Source organism: Phyllobates terribilis, unplaced genomic scaffold, assembly GCF_046119375.1.
Source record: "Phyllobates terribilis strain yellow unplaced genomic scaffold, ASM4611937v1 Scaffold_11__3_contigs__length_659146591, whole genome shotgun sequence".
NCBI lineage: Eukaryota > Metazoa > Chordata > Amphibia > Anura > Dendrobatidae > Phyllobates > Phyllobates terribilis.
In genome coordinates, this window is record NW_027362771.1 from 344,034,074 (window position 1) to 344,058,391 (window position 24,318).

Genomic DNA, 24,318 nt, shown 5'->3' on the forward strand with positions numbered 1-24,318 from the left:
CGATACGTCACCTGACCCGCCCAAGGGCGGGCGCCATAATCTGACGTCACAGCCGAGGATGTCAGCGCGAGGCCGCAACCTGTCACGAGTGGAGCAATGATCGCAGCGCGCAGTGTTAGTGCGGGGAGTGGGCTGCCTGCGCCCTTCTCTGGGGAACTACGGTGTAAGGTCCGGGGGCAGAGCACGTGTGTGATCAGCGCGGTCACCGGCGGTGTGTCGTCTGTGTATGTACAGCTGATCGGCCGATGATGCCACAGATGTGACGACTGATCTTATGGACTTCAGAATCTTATCCGTGATGTGTGTTCAGTGTGAGCTATTGTTCTCTATGATCAGCCGTGTGGCCTACATTCTGTCCACACCTCTGACTTACAGATCTGGAGTATCTGCAGGGCTGCTCTGTACATGGTTCTGGACCGCAGCCAGTGATTGGCCAGCACCTTCTCATCAGTGGGGTCTGACCACGAAGAACCCCCTATCTGCAGAACAAAGCTTCCACCCGCAGTACAGGGTGCTGCAGTGTGGTCTGCCTGGCTGATGAGCCCGGTGCAGAGCACGTGGCCTGGGGGGGTCCTCATGGACCATCCCTTTAAGGCTCCCTCAGATCATGTGATCACCAAGGCTTTGTGTGTGCTCTAATGTTCCCCATATGTATGGAGCCTAAAGGTGGCAATGACTGTAGATAGCAGGTGGCCAAACGTTAGTTCAGCGCCCAGTTATTCCTACTGACCCCTGATGTAGCTGCATGTGTTCCCAGTGGGGAGAGCCGGGATAACCCCGTGCCCATTGGGCTACGCTCTCACATCCTTGCCTCGTGGTCGAGGAGGATGTTTCTCACACGATGCACTGACCCAGAGTCATTCATCCATAAACATCAGTTTTAAATACGATTCTGTGACACTCGGAGCGTGTGCTATTCTCATCGGTTTGGTGAATTAGCTATTAAAAGAAAGACCCGTGAAAAACGGTGGACATGCTTTGTATTTCAGAGTTTCATCCAATTTTAAAGGGAATATGTCACCAGGTTTTTGCTACTAATTGTAGAGCTGCATGATGTAGGGATAGAGACCCTGATTCCAGTGATATCTTACAGGGCTACTTGTGCTTGATAATAGCCTGCTGATAAAATTACAGCTTTATCACTAGAGGACTAGTAAACCTGCTGCCCTATAGTCCTCCCTATTCATGAGCTCTGTATAACCTCGACCCAACTACTGATTGACAGCTTTCTGTGTACACTGTGCATAGGCTGAAAGCTGCCAATCAGTGGTTTGGACTGGGTTACACACAGCTCAGCATTTAGAGATCTGCTAGATCTGCAGCATAGAAAACTGATTATATCCAGGGCTGTTGAGTCGGAGTCGTAAAATGGACCGACTCTTAAAATACAGAATAAATTGGGTACAGTAGTTCAATGCATTTTGTGGGGAATATTTTTTCATAAGAATTTGGGAAAGTTATAAAATGTCCTATAAATGTCTGCCCTATTCCTGATCTAAGGGTCTATACTTTTAGCTGAGATGAATCTGTGCTGCAGTTTATGTACATGATAAGTAGTGAAGCTCCTCCTCTACAGATAAGGGGGAAAAAAACAAACACACAGGGAAGGAATTCCTGCACTCATCTCAGAACTGCTAGAGTGAACAGGAAAGCAGGATTAAGAACAAAAAACAGCAGGTTCTTGCTATTATAACGAATAGCTTCAAACATAAGTACAATTAAACTGATGAATGAAAATAATGAAGGTGAACAGCAGCTAGAAGAACATTTCAGGTTCAGTATGTTGGAGATGGAAGGCCACAGTCCTGTTCCCATAACAGAGGAACAAACAGATATTACTACAGAAGAACAGCACAATGATTCTTTACAATTAGATGATCTTGTTGAAGCTGCTTCACACTTCTCTCCTATTCATCACATACGCTGTGTTGTGCACACGCTGCAGCTGGCAATAAGAGATAGTCTGCAAGAGGGACATGCTGCAACTCTGATTAGCAAAGTGAGGAAATTGCCTATTGCTGCCAGAACCCCTAAAATCGATTCCATCTGGAAGAAACGTGCTGGAAAAAGGGCAATTGTGGAATTACAACATTTTTCACTTGCACTCGCAGAAAGAAGTAGAAGAATTCAGTCGTTCATCAAAACAGACTGCATGAGGCAATTCCTTTATACCCTGAAATTGTTAGAGATGTTGCCCATGTGGTTACTGCTTTGCCACCGACCCAAGTTAGTGTAGAGAAGTTGTGTTCTAGCCTTAAAGTAATTAGGTCAGATTTGAGGTCATCTATGAAGGAGGATCTGATGGAGGCCATACTATTTCTCAGAACAAATTCATAGACTGCACAAATGTTAGTCAGTACATTTTTGTTGAAAACAGTTTTTTTTTTCCATTTACTGCATAGTGTATAATAAATTGTAAATATGCAAAAGTTTTTTTATTCTAAAGTATTCCAATAAATATATTTTATGTTGTATTTAAAGAGCTTGATTATTGTATCATAATAATGATTAAAAGCCTGATCTTACCATTTTCCTGCAGTAAATTTATCACTTAAACATGAGCCATGTATGAGGGAGTTGGAGTCATGGAAATTGAGGAGCTGGAGTCGGAGGTTTGGCTTACCGACTCCACAGCCCTGATTATATCAAAACTAGCAAGGATCCCAATGAGTGACACATCACTGGAACATCTGCCCCTACATTATGCTGCTCTCAGATTTTGTAGCAAAAACCTGGTGATTCCCTTTAACTAGTCCTGAACAAAGTGCAGTTTGCGGACCACATGCTGCCCTCTGGCTGTTCTGGTGTGGACCAGGACAGCCAACTGGCTGAGTAGAGTGGGGGACATCATACTGAATGTGGGGGCTGTGGAGTCCATTTTATTGTGTATGGGGGAGCCATTAATCAAGGTACATCTATACTTATTAAATATACCTAAAGGAGTACTCCCATCTCCAGGATCCTATCCCACTATGTAGTAGGTATAATAATATTATTAGCAAACTCTTCCAATTAGGAATATAGTATAGTTCTTCTGATTCACTATATCACTTACCCCATGTGCAGGGCATTGCAGTAGTTTAGGTATCAATGGATACGACCGATGCCAGCGTCTTTGACAGATTAAACTACAAATAGCTGAAGCAGCATGTAGAATGAGCAGGTCACTTCTTTCAGCCACTTCATGGTTTTGAATCCATAAGTGGTTAATAGAAGCTCCAAAAGGCAGAATATGCGCACAGCAAGTCATTGTTACATTGCTGTGTATATATTCATTTTTTGTAGTGTTTTTTTTTTTTTTTAGCACTTTTTCAAGTGGAATCCAGGCAGAATCTGCTTGAGAAAGAAACTGTGTGCGCATGACCTTAGGGTATGTTCCTACTGAGTTTTTAGGAGTTCTTGAAGCAGAAACTCCAAATCCTCCTCAAAAGCTTCGAGTTTCTGCTCATTTTCCTCTCCAAAAACTAAGCGAAAAGAGAATGTAAGGTGTAGAATATTAGGCTCAAATGCAAAGTGTGATTTTTCTGTTTTTTGTTTATTTTTCTTTTCTCAACAGCTAAATTGTAGTCCTCAAATAGTGGGGCAATTTGCAGACAATAAACTAAGTTTTTGGTCCATCAGATGACATGGTCCTCACTCCAGAATGCAATCTATTTGGGCGCCACTGGTCACATCAATTGCCTTATATATAATTATAGGAAGCCGCAACGCTCCAAATATCATGTATATTGTTATTGTTTCATCATCTTTTAGCAAATGTGATGAGCCAAGTTCACACGTTGGCCATGACCAAGATCCAGTACTGAACCGAAATGTTGGATGTTATTATTCATTATTTTTAAAAGCTGATAAATAATTTGTAACACAAATTGGATGGCACACATGCCAAACTGATGTCAGTGTAAATAATAGTACTGCGTTTTTGTGCTAATGGAATAACGAGGCTTCTGTGGTCTTACAGGGAGGAATATCTTCACTTTGGTTTTTGCAGGTTTTGTACCTATAAGACAATCAGCTGCCGATTACTGTATCGGCATTGGCACGTGCCCTACTAAACATTTCCACAGACAAGTCACTCTTAAGAGGTTTAGTTGTGTCTGCGTCTGTGAGCAGATGTCTCTAGCATATGGTGTGATAGACTGCCAAGTGGTGAAGGCCGCTCTCGGATAGTCTGCTAGCGACGATTATTTGTTCCTTAACTCTATAAATCTTCCTGTATTGTACTAGTACATTAACACACTGTGCCTCGAGCTGCCGACAAAACTGGCCACCTTGTGATTGATAGCTCTGTAAGTGACTGCTCATTCATCGCAACAAAAGTCTTATACTCTACTTTCAGAGGATTTTAGGAGAAAAATATAGCCGAATATAAATGATTACTGCGGTGTCCGCTTCACCTCACTGAATACAGCAAAATAAATTACAGTGGCATGTAAAAGATGGGCACCCCTGGTCAAAATTACTGTTACTGTGAACAGTTGAGCAAGTTGAAAATGAAATGATCTCTAAAAGGTCTAAAGATGACACATTTCCTTTGTATTTTAGGCAAAAAAAAAATATGGTAATTTTTTTCATTTTAAAAATTGCAAAAAGGAAAATGGACCGATGCAAAGGTTTGGGCACCCTTGAAGATTTGTGTGCTCAGATAACTTTAACCAAGGTTTCAGACCTTAATTATCCCATTAGGGTTATGACTAGTGTTGGGCAAACACAAACTGTAAAGTTCGGGGTCTGTACCGGACACCTAGTGTCCGTGCGCCAAAAACGGACGTTTCCCAGATGTCCGTGTTACTATTCACGTTTGGTAGCCCGAGTAAAGCTTATTGAAAGGCTGCAGCACAGCCAATCAACAAGCTTTTCCAATGTGGGCACTTTCGGCCCCATCACAGCTATGCCAAGTATCGGCATGGCTGTGATTGGCCGGCACAGTATGTTAAAGAAAAATAAAACAAAAAACATGTGGGGTGCCCTCTATTTTTGATAAGAAGCGCAGGTAAAGCGGACAGCTGTGGACTGCAGCCCTCAGCTGTCTGCTTTATCTTGGCTAGTTATCAAAAATAGAGGGGCCCCAACTCAGTTTTTTTAATTATTTAAATAAATAATTGAAAAAAAAAAAAAAAAAAAAAAAGCAATCCCTGACTCTCTTTTACCCATTCATTACCTTTAAAAAAAATAAAATAATCCAAAGGGGTCCGCCATAAATCCATCTCACGAGGATCCCTGACTCTGTTACATCCGGCTGCAGTGCTGATTGGTGACATCAGTAATGTGAAAGCTCAGCACAATCTAGATGTATTACTACAGTTTCTGCCAATTCTGGTCATCTCCCCTACCGGTAGTGATTTAATGGTATGCTTTGGACCTATGGGCAAGTCTTTTCTTGCTGATCTGGCCTAGAGCACCAGGATAAGACCCTGCCTACAGTCCCACCCAGAGCACGGGCATATCATTAACTCAAACACTGATTACACAAGAACCACAAGATTTCTTCACCTCAGGTATCATATTAATCAATGCAACAGCCCCAACATGACACTGCCTGTAGTTTACTTAGCAAAATCCTGCTGACAGGTTCGCTTTAAGCTTTAACAGCAGCACAATATTGGTGCATTTCTCCTCCTGCATATTAATAAAAATTTATTATTTTAGACACTTCAAAAGGCTCTTTTAAGGCGTCCCGTCACATACTTATTCTAAAAATAAAAATATTGAAGAAATATAAAAGGATTTTGGTTTGGTCTTTAAACTAAACAGCTAAAAATGGTTTAAAATTATTACACCTCCTGTTTATTGGAATAGGATCTTATAGATGGAAATACCCCATTAAAGAAAAAAAAAAAACTTGCAAGAAGTTGGGTGAGCTCTTTTATGATAGAGAATTCAGAAAACACCACTCAAAGGCCATTCAACCTTTACCCCCTAAGCCTGTTTTTACTTTCATGACCAGGCCAAATTCTGACCAGTGTCACTTTATGTGGTAATAACTCTGGAACGCTTCAACAGACTTCATGATCATGGTAAAACTTATTCCCGTATTTTTCGGACTATAAGACGCACCTAGGTTTTAGAGAAGGAAAAAAAAAAATGTAAGCAAAAAATGTGGTCATGATGCACTTTTAAGGGGGAGGGGGGTCTTCTGCTGACACTGATATAGGGGTAATGTCCCCCAATTCTGACAATATCCCCCATCCTGGTATATATGCCCCCCCCCCCCCTTTTATACGTGGTCCCCATCCCCATTCTGGTATGCAGGGAACCCCTCATCCCTGTCCTGGTATGCATGGCACCCCTAATCCCTATCCTAGTATGTATGGCCCCCTCAGCAATATCCTGGTATGTATGCCCCCTCATCCTTATCCTAGTATGCATGGTCCCCCTAATCCCCATCATGCTGCACATAAAAAAAAAAATAAACACTCCTACTCACATCTCTTCTCTCCTCCAGCGCTGTGTCCTGTCTGCCCGCACTGATCTCTCCATGTGAGCCGCGCATGACATCACTGCCATGCGCGGCTTACATGGAGCGATCAGCTGCCGGAAGTCACTGCTCCCCACGCTGGGACTGTGTGCGCAGGGAGCAGTGACTTTGTAGCGCCGGCGTCCCTGCCCTCTGCTAGGCAGGGACGCTGTTCCCCTCACCCCTCTGCTCCGAGCCCGGCGTCCTCCTCCCGCTCTGCTGGCAGCGCGCGCTCCTTCCCGGCCACTGTGCTTAGGGCGCGCGCGCGCTCCCTCCCTCTTAAAGGGGCCGCGCGCGCCGTCCTAAGGAGTCCCCGGCCAATGGCCGGAGGACTTCACCATATATAAGGCACCTCCTCCAAAATGGAGGTGCCCGAGCAATGTTGTTGCACTGTTCACTACTCTGCTTCAGCCCTCAGGTCCCGTTGCCAGTTACCTGCCAGATTCCTGCCAGTTTGCTGTCTGATTCCTGCCTGATATTCCGCTTACCTGCCTGCTAGCCTGAGGTCCGACGGTCTGCCTACCGACTCCTGTCAGTCTGTCTAAGGACCAGCTTGCCCGCTCACCTGGGAGCGCACACCTGTTACCTGCCTGCTAGCCTACCTGGAGGCTCCGCCGTCACGTGCTGTGACCACCTGCCATTCCAGAGACTCTCGCTTGCTCACCTGGGAGCACACATCTACCATCTGCCTGCTAGCCTACCTGGAGGCTCTGCCATCACAGGTCGTACCTACCCTTTACCCAGAGACTGCCCCGGTCACTTGCCGTGACCTCCTGTCCGTTCATCCAGAGACTGCCCCGGTCACTTGCCGTGACCTCCTGCCCGTTCATCCAGTGACTACCCCGGTCACTTGCCGTGACCTCCTGCCCGTTCATCCAGAGACTGCCCCGGTCACTTGCCGTGACCTCCTGCCTGTTCATCCAGAGACTGCCCCGGTCACTTGCCGTGACCTCCAGCCCGTTCACTCAGAGACTGTCCCGGTCACCTGCTGTGACTGCCTGCCCGTCTTCCCTGGTCGCCACCCGCTCCCTTACAAGGACCGCCCCCTTGTATAGTAGCTCAGAGGTTCCGCCTCCCAGACCCATTACAGTTTGCTCGGGCCATGGAACCCAGTGGCACCCAAGCTCCCTCACTCTCGGACCTGTGTCATGAACTGTCCCGTCAGAGGTCCCAACAGGAGTCCATCCTGGGTCACCTGCGGAATGTAAATTCTCGCCTGGACACTCTGACTGCTCCACCAGCAACCACCGCCAGTGCCATGACTCGCAATCCTGCAGCTTCGCTGCCCACCAATACTATGGTATCCTACCCCGGACCCCGGCTTTCTGCACCTCCTCGCTTCGGAGGCGACTCCGCTCAGGCTCGGGGCTTTATAAATCAGTGCACCCTGCACTTTGAACTCCTGTCCCACCAGTTTAACTCCGACCCGGCCAAAATTGCCTTCATCATGTCCCATCTCACCGGGGAGGCCCTGGCCTGGCTAAATCCTCTATGGGAGAGAGGAGACCCCCTGGTGTCCGACTTGCCTGCCTTTCTCACGGCTTTCCGGAAAGTCTTCGACGAACCTGGACGGAAGACCTCATCCGCATCATCTCTGCTACGCCTCCGTCAGGGAAGTCTCACCGTGGGCCAATATGCCATACGGTTCCATACCCTTGCCTCGGAGCTGGCCTGGGATAACGACGCTCTGGTATCTGTCTTCTGGGAGGGTCTGTCCGGCCGTATTAAAGATGAACTTGCCGGTCGAGACATTCCTACCACTCTCGATGACCTAATAACTCTTGCCACCCGTATTGACCTACGGTTCCAGGAGCGAGCCAAAGAAGTCACCCGTGAGAGGAGGTTTCCACGTCTAGCTCCTACTTTTCAGAAATCTGTCACTCCCTCCGTTTCTCCCCAGGTACACTCTCCTGAGCCTATGCAGGTCGACCAGACCAAGATGGTCAAAACCCGTCAGGACTTACGCCGTGCCGAGGGGAGCTGCTTCTACTGTGGCAGTAAGGATCACCGGATCCGTACCTGCCCGGAGAGGTCGGGAAACGCCTGTGTCTAGATTCGCTCAGAGAGGTCGACCTAGACAAGAATAAATCCTCTCCATCTCTGCTGCTGTCAGTCTCAATTATCTGCGGGGAGAATCGTTTTTTCGAACTAGCCCAACTTGACTCTGGAGCGGCCGGGAATCTTATTTCACAGGCCCTGGTAGAAAAATACCGCATTCCCACCAAACCTCTGGCTATACCATTATCTGTCGTTGCTGTGGATGGGGGCCTCTTACCATGTCCCATCCAACTCATCACCGAATCCGTAACTCTGCAGGTGGGAATGCTGCATTCTGAGAGCATCTCTTTTCATGTTCTGCCTGGACTCTCTCACGCCCTCTTACTAGGTCTACCTTGGCTCCAGAGACATGCACCCGTGCTTGACTGGCAGACCGGAGAAGTCCTTCGCTGGGGACAGGACTGTCATAAGACTTGTTTGGTTCCTGTTCATCCCGCCCGTCCTTCTCCTACCCCAACTAATCTACCTGGACTTCCGATTCCCTATTGGTCATTTGCTGATGTCTTTAATAAAAAGGAGGCAGAGACATTACCCCCTCATAGACCATACAACTGTCCTATCGACCTGTTACCCGGTGCTACGCCTCCCCGTGGGCGTATTTACCCATTGTCCGCTGCTGAGACCCGGTCGATGTCCGAATATATTGAGGAGAATTTGGCCAGGGGATTCATCCGGAAATCTACCTCCCCGGCGGGAGCAGGCTTCTTTTTCGTAAAAAAGAAGGACGGCTCTCTCCGTCCCTGTATAGACTATAGAGGCCTTAACCAGATCACGGTGAAGAATAAGTACCCCCTTCCGCTCATTCCAAAATTATTTGATCGTCTGAGGGGGGCTAGAATCTTCACCAAACTGGACCTCCGTGGGGCGTACAACCTGGTCCGTATCCTTCAAGGGGATGAATGGAAGACTGCATTCAACACCCGGGACGGCCACTATGAATATCTGGTAATGCCCTTTGGTCTCTGTAACGCTCCTGCCGTCTTTCAAGAGTTGGTCAATGACATCTTCCGGGACCATCTCTACTCCTGCGTAGTGGTGTACCTGGACGACATCTTGGTCTTCTCTCCGGATCTCCAGACTCACCGGAGAGACGTTCGTCAGGTCCTGCTCAGGCTCAGGCAGAATCACCTCTTCGCTAAATATAAGAAGTGCCTCTTTGAGCAGACCTCGCTTCCGTTTTTGGGCTACATTATTTCTCAGACTGGCCTACGAATGGATCCAGAGAAACTGTCTGCCATCGAGAAATGGCCCCGACCGGAGGGGTTGAAGGCCATTCAGCGGTTCCTGGGCTTCGCCAACTACTACCGCCTCTTCATACCGCACTTCTCTTCCCGGACTGCCCCGATTTCCGCGCTCACCCGTAAGGGCACTAATCCCAGAGAGTGGCCGCCCGAAGCAGAGGAGGCCTTTCTTTCCTTAAAACAGGCCTTCTCTTCCGCCCCGGTGCTGCATCGCCCAGATGGCAACAAGCAGTTCTTCCTGGAGGTTGACGCCTCCTCCTCTGGAGCCGGAGCGGTACTTACCCAAAAATCATCTTCCGGGAGAATGGTAACTTGTGGCTTCTTCTCCAAACTCTTCTCCTTTTCTGAGCGCAACTATTCCATTGGAGATCGAGAGTTATTGGCCATCAAGCTGGCATTGGAGGAGTGGCGTTACCTGCTCGAAGGGGCTCTTCACCCGGTAATAATTTACACTGACCACAAGACCTTGGCTTACCTCCAGCATGCCCAGAGACTTAACCCGCGCCAAGCTCGGTGGTCCTTGTTTTTTGCTCGCTTTGATTTTATTCTTCATTTTCGCCCGGCTGACAAAAACATCAAGGCGGACGCCTTGTCCCGATCCTTTCTGGTGTCTGATCTCGAGGAAGAACCGAAACACATCATCGATCCCGCCAGAGTAATGCAGGTGGCTCCCGTGAGTCTAAATTGTCTCCCTCCCGGTAAGACGTTCGTATCAGTACCTGATCGGGAGAAGATCCTACACTGGGGTCACTCGTCTAAACTAGCTGGCCACGCCGGTCAGAAAAAGACCCTCCAGCTTATTACCCGGCACTACTGGTGGCCTACCCTGCACAAGGACGTAATAGACTTTGTTTCTGCCTGTGTGTCCTGCGCCCGCAACAAGGTTCCGAGACATCTGCCAGCCGGTCGCCTCCTTCCGCTCCCAGTACCTGCTGCCCCCTGGCAGCATATAGCAATGGACTTTATAACTGATCTCCCCGTCTCTGCCGGTTGTACGGTCATTTGGGTGGTCGCTGACCGCTTTTCCAAGATGGCTCATTTCGTTCCACTGCCAGGCCTCCCGTCTGCACCCGAGCTGGCTAAAGACTTTATCCGCCACATCTTCCGTCTTCATGGCCTGCCCCTCCACATCGTGTCGGATCGTGGGGTACAGTTCACCTCACGCTTCTGGAGAGCCACGTGTAAACTGCTAGACGTCACCCTGGACTTCTCCTCCGCTTACCACCCACAGTCTAATGGTTAAGTGGAGCGGATCAATCAGAACCGGACCAGTTACCTCCGGCACTTCGTTAATGCCCACCATTCAGACTGGGTGGATCTCCTGCCATGGGCCGAATTTTCTTGCAACAATCACGAGAGCGAATCTTCCTCCAAATCCCCGTTTTTTGTTGTCTTCGGTCAGCATCCTCGGATCCCATTTCCCGTCTCCACCTCGGTGGACAATCCGGCTGCGGAATCTCTTGTTAACAAATTTTCCTCCATATGGGAGAGTACCCGATCCGCACTCCTTCTGTCATCCGAGCGTATGAAAAGACATGCTGACAAAAAACGTCTGGATCCTCCTCAATTCCGTCCAGGGGATAAGGTCTGGCTCTCGTCCAAGTATGTCCGGCTCAAGATTCCTTCCTATAAGTTAGGGCCTCGGTTCATTGGTCCTCTGGAGGTCATCAGTCAGATCAACCCGGTGGCCTATAAATTGAAACTCCCGGCCAACTTGCGGATCCCTAACTCCTTCCATGTATCTCTCCTCAAACCTGTGGTACTTAACTCTTTCCAAGTCTACAGGTACGCCTCCTGCTCCGGTTTCCGCTGAAAACGAATTTGAGGTAGAGAACATTCTGGCCACCAAAAGGGTAAGAGGGAAGACCTTTTTTCTAGTAGATTGGAAGGGGTTTGGTCCTGAAGAGAGAACGTGGGAGCCCCGGGAGAACATCCATGCCCCTCTCATCCTAGCTAAATTTCTCTCTGGCCTAAAAAAGGGGGGGGTACTGTAGCGCCGGCGTCCCTGCCCTCTGCTAGGCAGGGACGCTGTTCCCCTCACCCCTCTGCTCCGAGCCCGGCGTCCTGCCGCTCTGCTGGCAGCGCGCGCTCCTTCCCGGCCACTGTGCTTAGGGCGCGCGCTCCCTCCCTCTTAAAGGGGCCGCGCGCGCCGTCCTAAGGAGTCCCCGGCCAATGGCCGGAGGACTTCACCATATATAAGGCACCTCCTCCAAAATGGAGGTGCCCGAGCAATGTTGTTGCACTGTTCACTACTCTGCTTCAGCCCTCAGGTCCCGTTGCCAGTTACCTGCCAGATTCCTGCCAGTTTGCTGTCTGATTCCTGCCTGATATTCCGCTTAACTGCCTGCTAGCCTGAGGTCCGACGGTCTGCCTACTGACTCCTGTCAGTCTGTCTAAGGACCAGCTTGCCCGCTCACCTGGGAGTGCACACCTGTTACCTGCCTGCTAGCCTACCTGGAGGCTCCGCCGTCACGTGCTGTGACCACCTGCCATTCCAGAGACTCTCGCTTGCTCACCTGGCAGCACACATCTACCATCTGCCTGCTAGCCTACCTGGAGGCTCTGCCATCACAGGTCGTACCTACCCTTTACCCAGAGACTGCCCCGGTCACTTGCCGTGACCTCCTGCCCGTTCATGCAGAGACTGCCCCGGTCACTTGCCGTGACCTCCTGCCCGTTCATCCAGAGACTACCCCGGTCACTTGCCGTGACCTCCTGCCCGTTCATCCAGAGACTGCCCCGGTCACTTGCCGTGACCTCCTGCCCGTTCATCCAGAGACTGCCCCGGTCACCTGCTGTGACTGCCTGCCCGTCTTCCCTGGTCGCCACCCGCTCTCTTACAAGGACCGCCCCCTTGTATAGTAGCTCAGAGGTTCCGCCTCCCAGACCCGTTACAGACTTCACTGTCCTTCATAGCCGGCACACAGCGGAGCCGCGCTGTGGCTCCTGCTGCTGCCGGCTATCTCGTGTGCCCGCTCATTAAAGGGCATGAATATTCACCCCCTCCCCACGCCCATGGGCGTGGAGAGAGGTTGAATATTCATACCCTTTAACAGCAGGCACAGGCGATTCTGGCAGCAGCAGGAGCCGCAGCGCAGCTGCACTGTGTGCCGCTATTAAGGAGCATGAATATTCAGTGCTCCCCACGCCCCATGGGCGTGAGGAGCAGTGAATATTCATTTTCTTTAGCAGCGGGGACAGTGTAGGCTGCAGCGGTCGGCTGCTTCCTCCTGTGCCCTGCTCCTCCACCGCTACCGCTCCCCCCGCACCCCATATATATATACACCCCCCAACATTCAGACGATAAGACGCACCCCCCCCCATTTTCCTCCAAAATTTTGGAGGAAAAAAGTGCGTCTTATAGTCCGAAAAATACGGTAGATATGACTTGCGTTTACTTGTGAAAGTATCGGAAACTATATAATGAGTTTCACTTTTGGATTGAAGAACTGAAATAAATTAACTTTTTGATGATCTAATTTTGTGAGAAGCACCTGTATATTACATAGAGTCATTACAAACAGAGTGATCTATTTCAAGTGATTATTTCTGTTAATGTTGATGATTATGGCTTACAGCCAATGAAAACACAAAAGTCATTATCTCAGTAAATTAGAATAATTAACAAAAAACACCTGCAAAGGCTTCCAATGCATTTAAAAAGGTCCTTTAGTCTGTTTCAGTAGGCTCCACAATCATGGGGAAGACTGCTGACTTGACAGATGTCCAGAAGGCCATCATTGGCACACTCCACAAGCATTGTAAGCCAGAAAAGGTCATTGCTAAAGAAGCAGGCTGTTCACAGAGTGCTGTATCCAAGCATATTAATGGAAAGTTGAGTGGAAGGAAAAAGTGTGGTAGAAAAAGATGCACAAGCAACCGGGATAACCGCAGCCTTGAAACGATTGTTAAGAAAAGGCCATTCAAAAATTTGGGGGAGATTCGCAAGGAGTGGACTGCTGCTGGAGTCATTACTTCAAGGGCCACCACACACAGAAGTATCCAGGACATGGGCTACAAAGTGTCGCATTCCTTGTGTCAAGCCACTCATGACCAATAGACAAAGCCAGAAGCGTCTTATCTGGGCCAAGGAGAAAAAGACCTGGACTGTTGCTCAGTGGTCCAAGGTGTTGTTTTCAGATGAAAGTAAATTTTGCATTTCATTTGGAAATCAAGGTCCCAGAGTCTGGAGGAAGAGTGGAGAGGCCACAATCCAAGGTGCTTGAGGTCTAGTGTAGTTTCCACAATCAGTGATGGTTTGGGGAGACATGTCATCTGCTGGTGTAGGTCCACTGTGTTTTATCAAGACCAAAGTCAGCACAGCCGTCTACCAGGAAATTTTAGAGCACTTCATGCTTCCCTCTGCCAACAAGCTATTTGGAGATGGAAATTTCATTCTCCAGCAGGACTTGGCACCTGTCCACACTGCCAAAAGTACCAATACCTGGTATAAAAACAACAGTATCACTGTGCTTGATTGGCCATCAAACTTGTCTGACCTTAACCCCATAGAGAATCTATGGGGTATTGTCAAGAGGAAGATGAGAGACACCAGACCCAACAATGCAGACGAGCTGAAGGCCGCCATCAAAGCAACCTGGGCTTCCATAACACCTCAGCAGTGCCACAGGCTGATCTCCTCCATGCCACGCCGCATTGATGCTGTAATTGATGCAAAAGGAGCCCGACCAAGTATTGATGCATTTACTGAGCATACATTTCAGTAGGCCAACATTTCTGATTTTAAAAACATTTTTCAAGCTGTTGTTATAAAGTATTCTAATTTACGGAGATAATGACTTTTGTGTTTTCATTAGCTGTAAGCCATAATCATCAACATTAACAGAAATAAACACTTGAAATAGATCACTCAGTTTGTAAAGACTCTATATAATATAGGAGTTTCACTTTTTGCATTGAAGAACTGAAATAAATTTTTTTTTTGATGATATTCTAATTTCGTGAGAAGCACTTGTATGTTACACCAAATATTTAAAGGGAACCTGTCACGTCCTAGTTGCTATGTACACTGCCCCCATAGCGTTGTTAGAGATGCAATGTGCATCACTAACAAGGTTTTTCGTTAATATTGGTGGTAATATAATAACTTTATAACCTTTGATACACTTTGTCCTACCTGCTCGTTTTCAGTCATAGGGGTGTGATTCTCACATTCAGTCATGGGCGAGCCCAGCATTCAGTCACTGAATATTGCTCCCAGCAAGCGCTATTATTGTGGGAGCATGCGCATTTGTACATGTCCGGACGCTGGTCCCGTGCCTGCACAGTGAAGCTGTTTGATTACCAGCTTCATGGCGCACACCCTATGTTCCCGCGCGTGCGCAGTGAGGCTGTGTAGTTCGCAGCTTCACTGCGCAGTTGTGGGAAGTGAAGCTGGTAATCACACAGCCTCACTGCGCAGGCACGGGATCAGCGGCCGAACATGTACAAATGCGCATGCTCCCACAGTAATAGCGCTTGCCGGGAGCAATGTTCAAATACGTGGGCGCCGACAGCGGTGACAATGTGGCGCCCGCCCCTGACTGAATGTGAGAATCACACCCCTATGACTGAAAACGAGCAGGTAGGACAAAGCATATCAACGGTTGTAAAATCATTATAATACCACCAATTTTAATGAAAAAAGCTGGTTAGTGAGGCACATTGCATCACTAACAACACTATGGGGGCAGTGTAGATAGTAGCTAGGACGTGACAGGTTCCCTTTAATAAATAACATTTCCCACAAGTCTACTTTACATCAGCAAAATTTTTGAAACATATTTTTTTTGTTAGGAAGTTAGAAGGGTTAAAAGTTGACCAGTGATTTCTCATTTTTACAACCAAATGCAATATGGAAGAAAAAAAAACAACTTTTTTTTTTCCACAAAAATTTTACTTTAGACCCATTTTTTTTTATTTTCACAAGGGTAACAGGAGAAAATAGACCCTGAAATGTGTTGTGCAATTTCTCCTGAGTACGCCAATACCCCATATAGGAGGGGAAACTGCTAATTGGGTGCACGACAGGGCTCGTAAAGGAAGGAGCACTGTGACTTTTTGATCGCAAAATTGGCTGGAATCGAGAGTGGACGCCATGTCGCATTTAGAGAGCCCCTGCTGTGCCTAAACAGTGAAACCCCCCCCCCCCCCAAAAGTGACCCCATTTTGGAAACTAGACCCCTTAAGGAACTTATCTAGATGTGTGGTGAGCACCTTGAACCCCAAGGTGCTTCACAAAAATTTATAACGTTGAGCCTTGAAAATATAGAAAAAAAAAAAAAAAAAAAACATTTTCCCCACAAAAATGTTCTTTTAGTCCCAAATTTTTATTTTCACAAGGATAACAGGAGAAAATGGAACCCAAAATTTGTTGTTCAATTTCTACTGACTACACAGATGCCCCATATGTGGGAGAAACCTACTGTTTGGACGCACGGCAGGGCTCGGAAAGGAAGGAGTGACGTTTTGAAATGAAGACTTCGAGGGAATGGTCTGCGGGTGTCATGTTGTGTTTGGAGAGCCCCTGAGGTTCCAAACAGTGGAAACCCCCCCACAAGTAACCCAATTTTGGAAACCAGACCCCTCAAGGTATGTTTCTAGATGTGTGGTGAGCACCTTGAAACCACAGGTACTTCACATAATTTTATAATGTTTATCTAAGAAAATGAAAAATATATATTTTTCTCACAAAAATTTTGTTTTAGCCCCCAATTTTTTTCATTTTCACAAGGATAGCAGGAGACAATGAACCCCCAAATTTGTTGTGCAATTTCTCATGAGTACACAGATACCCCATATGTGGTCGAAAACTAATTTTGATTCACAGTGCCAAGCTCAGAAGGGAAGAAGTGCCAATCTAGGGGTGAGCATGTTGACATTACATGTGCCTCACATAAATTTATACCATTGGGCAGTGAAGAAAGAATAATTACATTTTTTTACAGCTGAAATGTTGTTTTAGCCCCAAATTTTTATAAGGGCTAATGGGAGAAATTGCACAACAAACGGAGGTCCATTTTTCCTAGGTACGCCAATACCCTACATGTAATCAGGAACTATTTTTAAGGAACAGTGCAAAACTCAGAAGGGAATGAGTGCCATAATTTAGTGCAGATTTTACAGTTATGGTTTAAGGGTGCCATGTCACATTGGTAGAGCCCCTTAGGTGACAGAACAGCAGAACCCCCCCAACCCCCCGTAAGTGACCCCATTTTACAAACTACACTTCTAAATGAATTTACCTAAGGGTGAAGTAATTATATTGACACCACGAGTGTCACAGAATTTTATATAATTGGACAGTGAAGAAAAAATAATTACATTTTTAGCACAAAAATTTTGTTTTACCCACAGATTTTACATTTTTATAAGGGGATATGGGTAAAAATGGCACCAATATTTGTGTAACAATTTCTGCTGAATGTGGAAATACCCCATATGTGGCTGTACAGTAATGCATAGCCGCACGGCGAGGCTCAGGAGGGATGGAGCACAGATCTTCCTAGAATAGTTTGCAGACTCCATATACAGAACCCCGAGTGAAAGAAGAGCAGACTACCCCCCTCAAGTGACCCCATTTTGGAAATGAATTCCCTTTGGGAATCAATCTATAGGTGTAGTGATGAATTGACTCCATGGGTGTTTTCTAGAAAGAAGCAGCAGTGGATGTTGCTGAGTGTAAATTGCAAATCTGCTATTGTAGTGACCAGTACATTGCGCCCAGCTCATGCTTCTGGAAACACGCACTCGTAAATTAGGCGGGCTCTCATCGCTACAGAAATGCCAAACATGTGGGAGCTAAATGTGGTTTAGGCACACTGGAGCTCAGAAGGTGAGGGGGAGCATGTAGATTTGGGGGTGCAGAATTCACTGAATTTTGTTTTTGGGGGTGATGAGCCATTTCACTTTTCCAGAGCTTTTATAATACCAGTAATGTGGAAGCCCCCTATATTTCCATTAACAGATGACGGACCTGAGTGGGGACTTGCTTTTTTTGTGAATTGATTTGAAGCTTTTGTTGGGAACATTTGATATAACATTTTGGATCACATTTATCCTGAGTCCTTACATTGGGGTTTCCATCTAAATCTCAGAGTGATGTAATTCAGATGAAACCCCCGAGGGATCCTTTCTTCACTATAATGAGGCAGCAGTTATTCTGGACTCAGTCTGGCCTCTGTTCAGCGGTGTCCTTTTTAGAAATGCACAAAACTGTGTTGGATCGCACTTTTATGCACGCCTAAAAAAATGGACACTGCCAGCAAATAGGCCAGACAACGTCCACAGTACCTCCATCTGCCTCATTATAGGGAATCTTCGCCAGGGTTCAGTCTGAATCACGTATTTCAGAGATTTACATGTAATCCCCGATGTAAGCGCTCAGGTCGGTGCGATTACAACGATACCATATTTATATAGTTTTTTTTCCTGTTTAGCTGCTGTCAACACTAAAAAAAACAACACTTTTTATTGCGCATCTCCATGTTTTGATAGTTATAATTTTTCCATATTGCGGCCGACAGTCTTGTGAGGGCTTGTTTTTTGCAGGACGAGTTGACATTGTTATTGGTACCATTTTCGGGCACAACGGTTTTTGATAGCTTTGTAGTCCAATTTTTGTGAGGCAGAATGAACAAAAACCAGCAATTCAGGATTTTTTTTAATTTTTTTTTCCCGGTCCTCGTGTGGTAAAATTGATAAGGCAGCTTTATTCTTCGGGTCAGTACGTTTACAGCTGTACTACATTTATATATATTTTTTATGTTTTGGTGCTTTCACACAAACTATTGTAAAAAAAAAAAAAAATACATATTTTTACATCTCTTTATTCTGAGAGCTGTAGCCTTTATATTTTTCCGCTGATGGAGCTGCATGGCGGCTTGTTTTTGTGGGACAAGAGGTCGTTTTCCGTGATACCAATTTTATTTACATTAGTCTTTTTTACAACAATTTATTTTACTTTTTGTTTGGTGGTATAAAAAGCTTTGTTTTTGCTCTGTACATGGTCTAAGGGGCTTGCTATAGTCTGGTAACCCACATGTAGTCATCAAGACCACGGGTCACCATGGCAACAATCAGGCCCCAGCGATAACTTCGTGGGGGCACTCATCAGAAAGGAGAGACAGCTCCCTCCCCCTTAAATGCTGCGATTGCAGCATTTAGAAGGTTAAACTGCCAGGTGTGGTGCGTGCCCCGCTACTGAAAGTGAGGATATGTGCACACGATGCGGTTTTAATGCTTTTCCGCAGCAGAAACACATTAAAACCACTTGTTACTAGGTCTGCCATGTATAGCCATGGTAATCCGCATGTGCTGTGCACACAACCATCAGCTGATTGCTGATGCCGGCAATCAGTTGAGGGTCATGTGACCATCAGCTGATCGGTCACGAGACCGATCAGCTGATGCTCACCCTGGAAACATTCGCAAGAATGTTCCCACGGTGTCTAGCTCACCTGGGCTCATCAGCTGATGAGCCCCAGTGACCTCCTGCAGCCTGTATACTGACAGGGGTTGATTTTACACCCCTGTCAGTATACCGTGCTGTATTCTACAGCTGTGACATCAGTGATTTCTGATGTCACAGCTGTAGAAGTGACCCGGATCCTAGTGGGACACTCGACTGTGATCGTGGACTGCATCGTTGACGGCAGACAGGTAAGGGATACGGTTGTTTGTTTTACGGTTTTTTTTTTTCAGGAGATCAAGGGCTTCGCGGAGGCGTGCAATAAAATTTTTTTTAAAAAGTGTTTTATTTCATTAAAATACTTTATTCTGACTGTTTTTATTGAAAAGGTGGCGACTAGTTTACCACACGGTTAGTAATGGTGGCGTCTTCACATCAACCGCCAATACAAGGCTGACGTGAACCCCAACCCCACTGCCACCACTACAGAGCAGTGGGAAGAGCGAGGCTAAGCGCCAGATCAGCCCCCAGCAGTCGGCTTTCCCTCTGCTGGTTATAAAAATGACATGGGAGCGCACATTTATTTATTTATTTTTTAAATTTTAGGCTCTGTGCCCATAATTCAGACGTAGCACCGGTTTGCTGCGTCCAAAACATTGCGTTCATTTTGAACGCAGGTAAATCCACATGTGTTTACTGAACCATGCGGATTTACCTTATTCAACACATTCTAGCGGTCAAATTTCTGTTGTGGAGACTAGCACCTCCACAAGAGAATTTGACATGCTGCGGTCCTGAAAGATGCGCCCCATGTCAGTATCCACAAGTGATTCGCAGACTCTGATGCACGCATAGTGGATGTGAGATTTCTAGAGATCCCAACCACTATGCTGTAGCATCTGGACGCTGTTGGTTTGACACTATATAAAACACATGTCAAACCTGCAGCGGCTCCTGATAGTGGCCACGTACCCAAACTCACCCGCAGCGTATCAATTTCTGTAGTGGACACGCTAGTCTCCGCTGCAGATTTTGACTGATTTTAGTGTCATTATTTGCAGTGGATTCACATGTACAGACAACAAAAGTGCATCATTAGAACACCGCGTTTTGGACGCAACATAAATACGTTGTGTCCAAAGCGCTGCTGAGTGCTGATCAGGGGGACGTAGTGGCTAACAAACCATCTTTGAGATGTTATTTACTGGCCAGGGACCATGTTTGCCTAATGGCACCTTCCCAGGCTAAAATTAACAGCTCACAGCAGTCGCATAAATTACATGAATAGAAAAGCTAATGAAGATTGGGTGAATGCGATCAGCTGACACCAAGCTCTAGTTTGGTGATGTCAAGGTGTCAGACTTTATGACCAAACTTTAATTAAAGTAAAGAAACACACATTCAAAGTGTAAACACTTTATTTGAAATACAACAGACCCATTCTTTAATCATTTAAATGAACCAATATACTCACCCCAGTTCTTAAGGTAATCAAAGGGCTTAAGCAATGTTCAACCAAATAACTATTCATGCATGTAAATTCACATGCATTTTTTCTGCCAGGGAAAGGCAAAAATGCTCAGGAAATTTCTGCTTCAAATCCTGAACATGTGCACATACCCTGAGTGCCGGGTGTCCGTTATGATGTTAGCTGAACATCGGGCGTTAATCGCTCGCGCGCACAGCTTCCCCATGCCATACCCATTACGTCCAAGGTCGGGAAGGGGTTAAAGCTTGATAAAGATGAAGTATAAGCTCCAAGAAGCTGCAAATCTGACCCAGTGTGATCAGACTCTGATACCCAAGAGGTGGTAACTGCATAGGATGAACGAGCTTTAACAAAAGCATGTGGATCAACATTTTGGGACACCAACATGACTAATTTCCTCCTTATTCCACCTACTCAGGGTTTGAGGCCCTTGTTCCTTGCAAAAATTAGAACCTTCCTATTTTTCCAAGACTTGTCTTTTTCTTTAAGCAGAGTTAAACAACTTACGCCATATGCATACGTTCAGTATTTTCCATCAGTATTTGTAAGCCAAAACCAGGAGTGGGTGATAAATAACAGAAGCGGTGACGTGTTTCTATTATACTTTTCCTCGGACTGTTTCACTTCTGATTTTGTCTTACAAATAGTGAGGTAAAAAACTCATACTCAACATGTGCACATAGCCTTATGAAAATATACAGATTCTGCAGTTTTTATCTTCCTTGTGCTGTATCACTCCACTTCAGATGTATTCACATTTGTTTCTTCAGGAGCACAGTATGTGAAATCTCTGCTAGTAGGTCAACTGGCCTTTTCTTAAGTCTTTTCTGTAGACATGTGCCTTCAGACGCTGCCAGTCACAGCTTGGCAGCTGACCTAGGTGTCTAGCAGTCTCAGACAGTGCCAAGCTGTGATTGGTAGTGTCTGGAAAGAAGGGCTGAAAGCACACGCCCCCAGATAAGACTCTGAAGAAATGCCAAGTTGGACTACAAGCAGAGATTTCACACATTGCGCTCCAGAAGAAACAACTGAAACTATATCGGCAATGATCCAGAGCAAAATGGAAATGAGTGGCAGAATTTGAGGAACTCAAGGATTTTTTTGTAAGATGGGGTCTCTTTAACCCCTTAATAATCTTGTACCTTATGAGTATGTCCAAAGTTTTATCTCTGCACTCCATGTGGGCTCAGTTGCTGAGCCCGCATGTTTTCAGGCACATGACAGCTGATCTGTACTGCTGACATGCGTCCGTAACAGCCGCAGGTGGAATTGCAATCCACCCGCGGCTGTTAACATGTTAAATGCCGCTGTCAATCTCCGACAGCGGCATTTAACATAAGTGCACAGGACGTGTTACTAGTCCCGCCCACTGGCGCACCGTGTCACATGACCGCAGGTCGCTGATGGGTTGGCATGACAACCCAGGGTCTGCAGGAGACCCCTGCTGTTGTCATTGCTGGGATGCTATGAGTCGCCCAACGGTCAGCGCTCATAGCAAGTGTGCATTTTTTTCTTTTAAAGCCCTGCTGTGTGTAGCACAAGCGATCGGATGATAGCAACTTCTAGTCTCCTATGGAGACTATTAAAGCATGTGAAAAGTGTAAAAAATAAATAAAAAAAAGTTAAAAAAATATATAAAGATTCAAATCCCCCCTCCCCCATTCAAAATTAAACATTAAAAAAAAAATCTTATATACACATATTAGGTATTGCCGCATTCAGAATCGCCCGATCAATATATAGAAAGTATTAATCAGATCGATAAACCGCATAACGAGAAAAAAAAAATCAAAACGCCAGAATTACGTTTTTCTTGGTCGCCGCAACATTGCAATAACATGCGATCAAAACATCGTATCTACGCCAAAATTGTATCAATAAAAACGTCAGCTCGGCCCACAAAATATAAACCCTCACCCAGCCAAGAACCCGAAAAATGGACATGCTTTTTGGTTTTTGCAAATTTTGGATTTTTTGTCACCACTTAAAAAAGAACTTCTACATGTTTGGTATATACGAACTTGTAATGACCTACGGAATCATAATGCAAGCCAGTTTTAGCATTTCGTGAATATGGTAAAAAAAAAAAAATAAATAAATAAATTGCACTTTTTTTTGCAATTTCACCACACTTTGATTTTTTTTCCATTTTCCAGTACAGGATATGGTAAAACCAATAGCTTTGTTCAAAAGTACAACTCGTCCTGCAAAAAATCAAGCCCTCACATGGCCATATTGAGCAAACAATAAAAATGTTATGGCTCTGGATAGACGGAGCAAAAAAACAAAACACAAAAACCCAAGGTGGTGAAGGGGTTAGACCTCTCAAAAGGTTTAGAGAACACAGTTTAGGCTTCTACTCATAGGAGGGCTCTGAGCAGAGCAGAAATTTCAGGGTTAAAGTAGGTAACAATCTCAATGATACTGGCTAGTTCCCATATTTTCTTGGTTACAGTTAACCTATGGACAGCTACCGGAGCGAAGTACAGAAACAAACGTGCTGCAACCGTAGTAGCAAAGAAGAGCTAATCAACAGCTTGAAGAGCTAATCAACCATATGTCCACATCAAGCAAGTATGGGAATATTTCACAAAGTCTACAGGCAATGGTGATCTACTATACGGTACACCAGCAGCCAGAGCCATAATGTTTCCAGAATTGAAATGACCAGAGCACAGGCCCGAACATAATCTTAGTCAAATATTAGAGCCTACAACTATACATTGTAGAGCAGTCAATGAGAAGCAATTGCTACAGTCAAACAATGCATCCTCTGCTGAGAAGAAGCCACACACAGGAGCCATTGCAGCCTCATGTATGGAGTCTTTTGGATCTGCAGCTACTAACAGGTGGCGTTCCATGGCGTGGTCTTCTGTCTGCATCTAACACCATCTCTCCCTGTAGAAGAGATTATATGCAATCAGCATGGGGGTGGAAACATTGGGCTGCCAAATGTAAGGCAGAAAACAAATCTTGATTGTTAAGAACAAATTTCCAATTAAGATGGTGAGCAGATGTGTCCACTCCTGTAATAGCAAATCAGTTTCTGGCACTTCTGTACTCCATGTACATTAGGACTTGGGCATCAGAGGTAATAGTCCCCTCAAACAATGTGCAAGAAAAAAAAATCCTAGCGTTCAGGGTCCAGCTGAATGCCACTAAGGAAGGAATCCAAATGCCACATCTGTGACTTATGTTTATGACCCAATAAAGGTATTGGTCAGGAAAAAGTGCAAATGTAGTTGCCAAAAGGCATCCACCCAGGTTCCAGCTCTCATTTTTCAAAGTTTTTAAGCTCTCCAAGCTGTCCTTAAAGGGACTCTGTCACTAGGTTTTTGCCACCTAATCTAAGTGCAGCATAACGTTTTGTACAAAAGACACGGTGCACCATTTATTTTCTTTAGGATCTATAAAAAATTGCTTTTACCTGACCTAAAAAAAAAAAAAAAAAGTAGTTTACTGCAGTGTCTTTGCATAATATTTTTCTTAAAAGAAATCTGGCGACAGGTTTTTGTTATATAATCTGAGCAGCATGATGTAGGGGAAGAGATCCTAATTCCAACGATATACAGTGATGCATCGCTGGAAAAAGGGTCTCTGCGCTTACATTATGCTGCTCTCAGATGGGGAAGCAAAAACCTGGAGATAGATTTCCTTTAGGGCA

General features: G+C 45.8%; 1 long non-coding RNA gene across 1 annotated transcript; it reads left to right on the forward strand.

Annotated features, from left to right (window-relative positions):
* Positions 1-29: 29 nt before the first annotated feature.
* Positions 30-24,281, forward strand: LOC141166290 (uncharacterized). Its single transcript, XR_012251274.1, has 3 exons — positions 30-114; positions 16,156-16,347; positions 23,110-24,281. It is a non-coding gene; the product is annotated as an uncharacterized lncRNA (long non-coding RNA).
* The last annotated feature ends 37 nt before the right edge of the window (positions 24,282-24,318 follow it).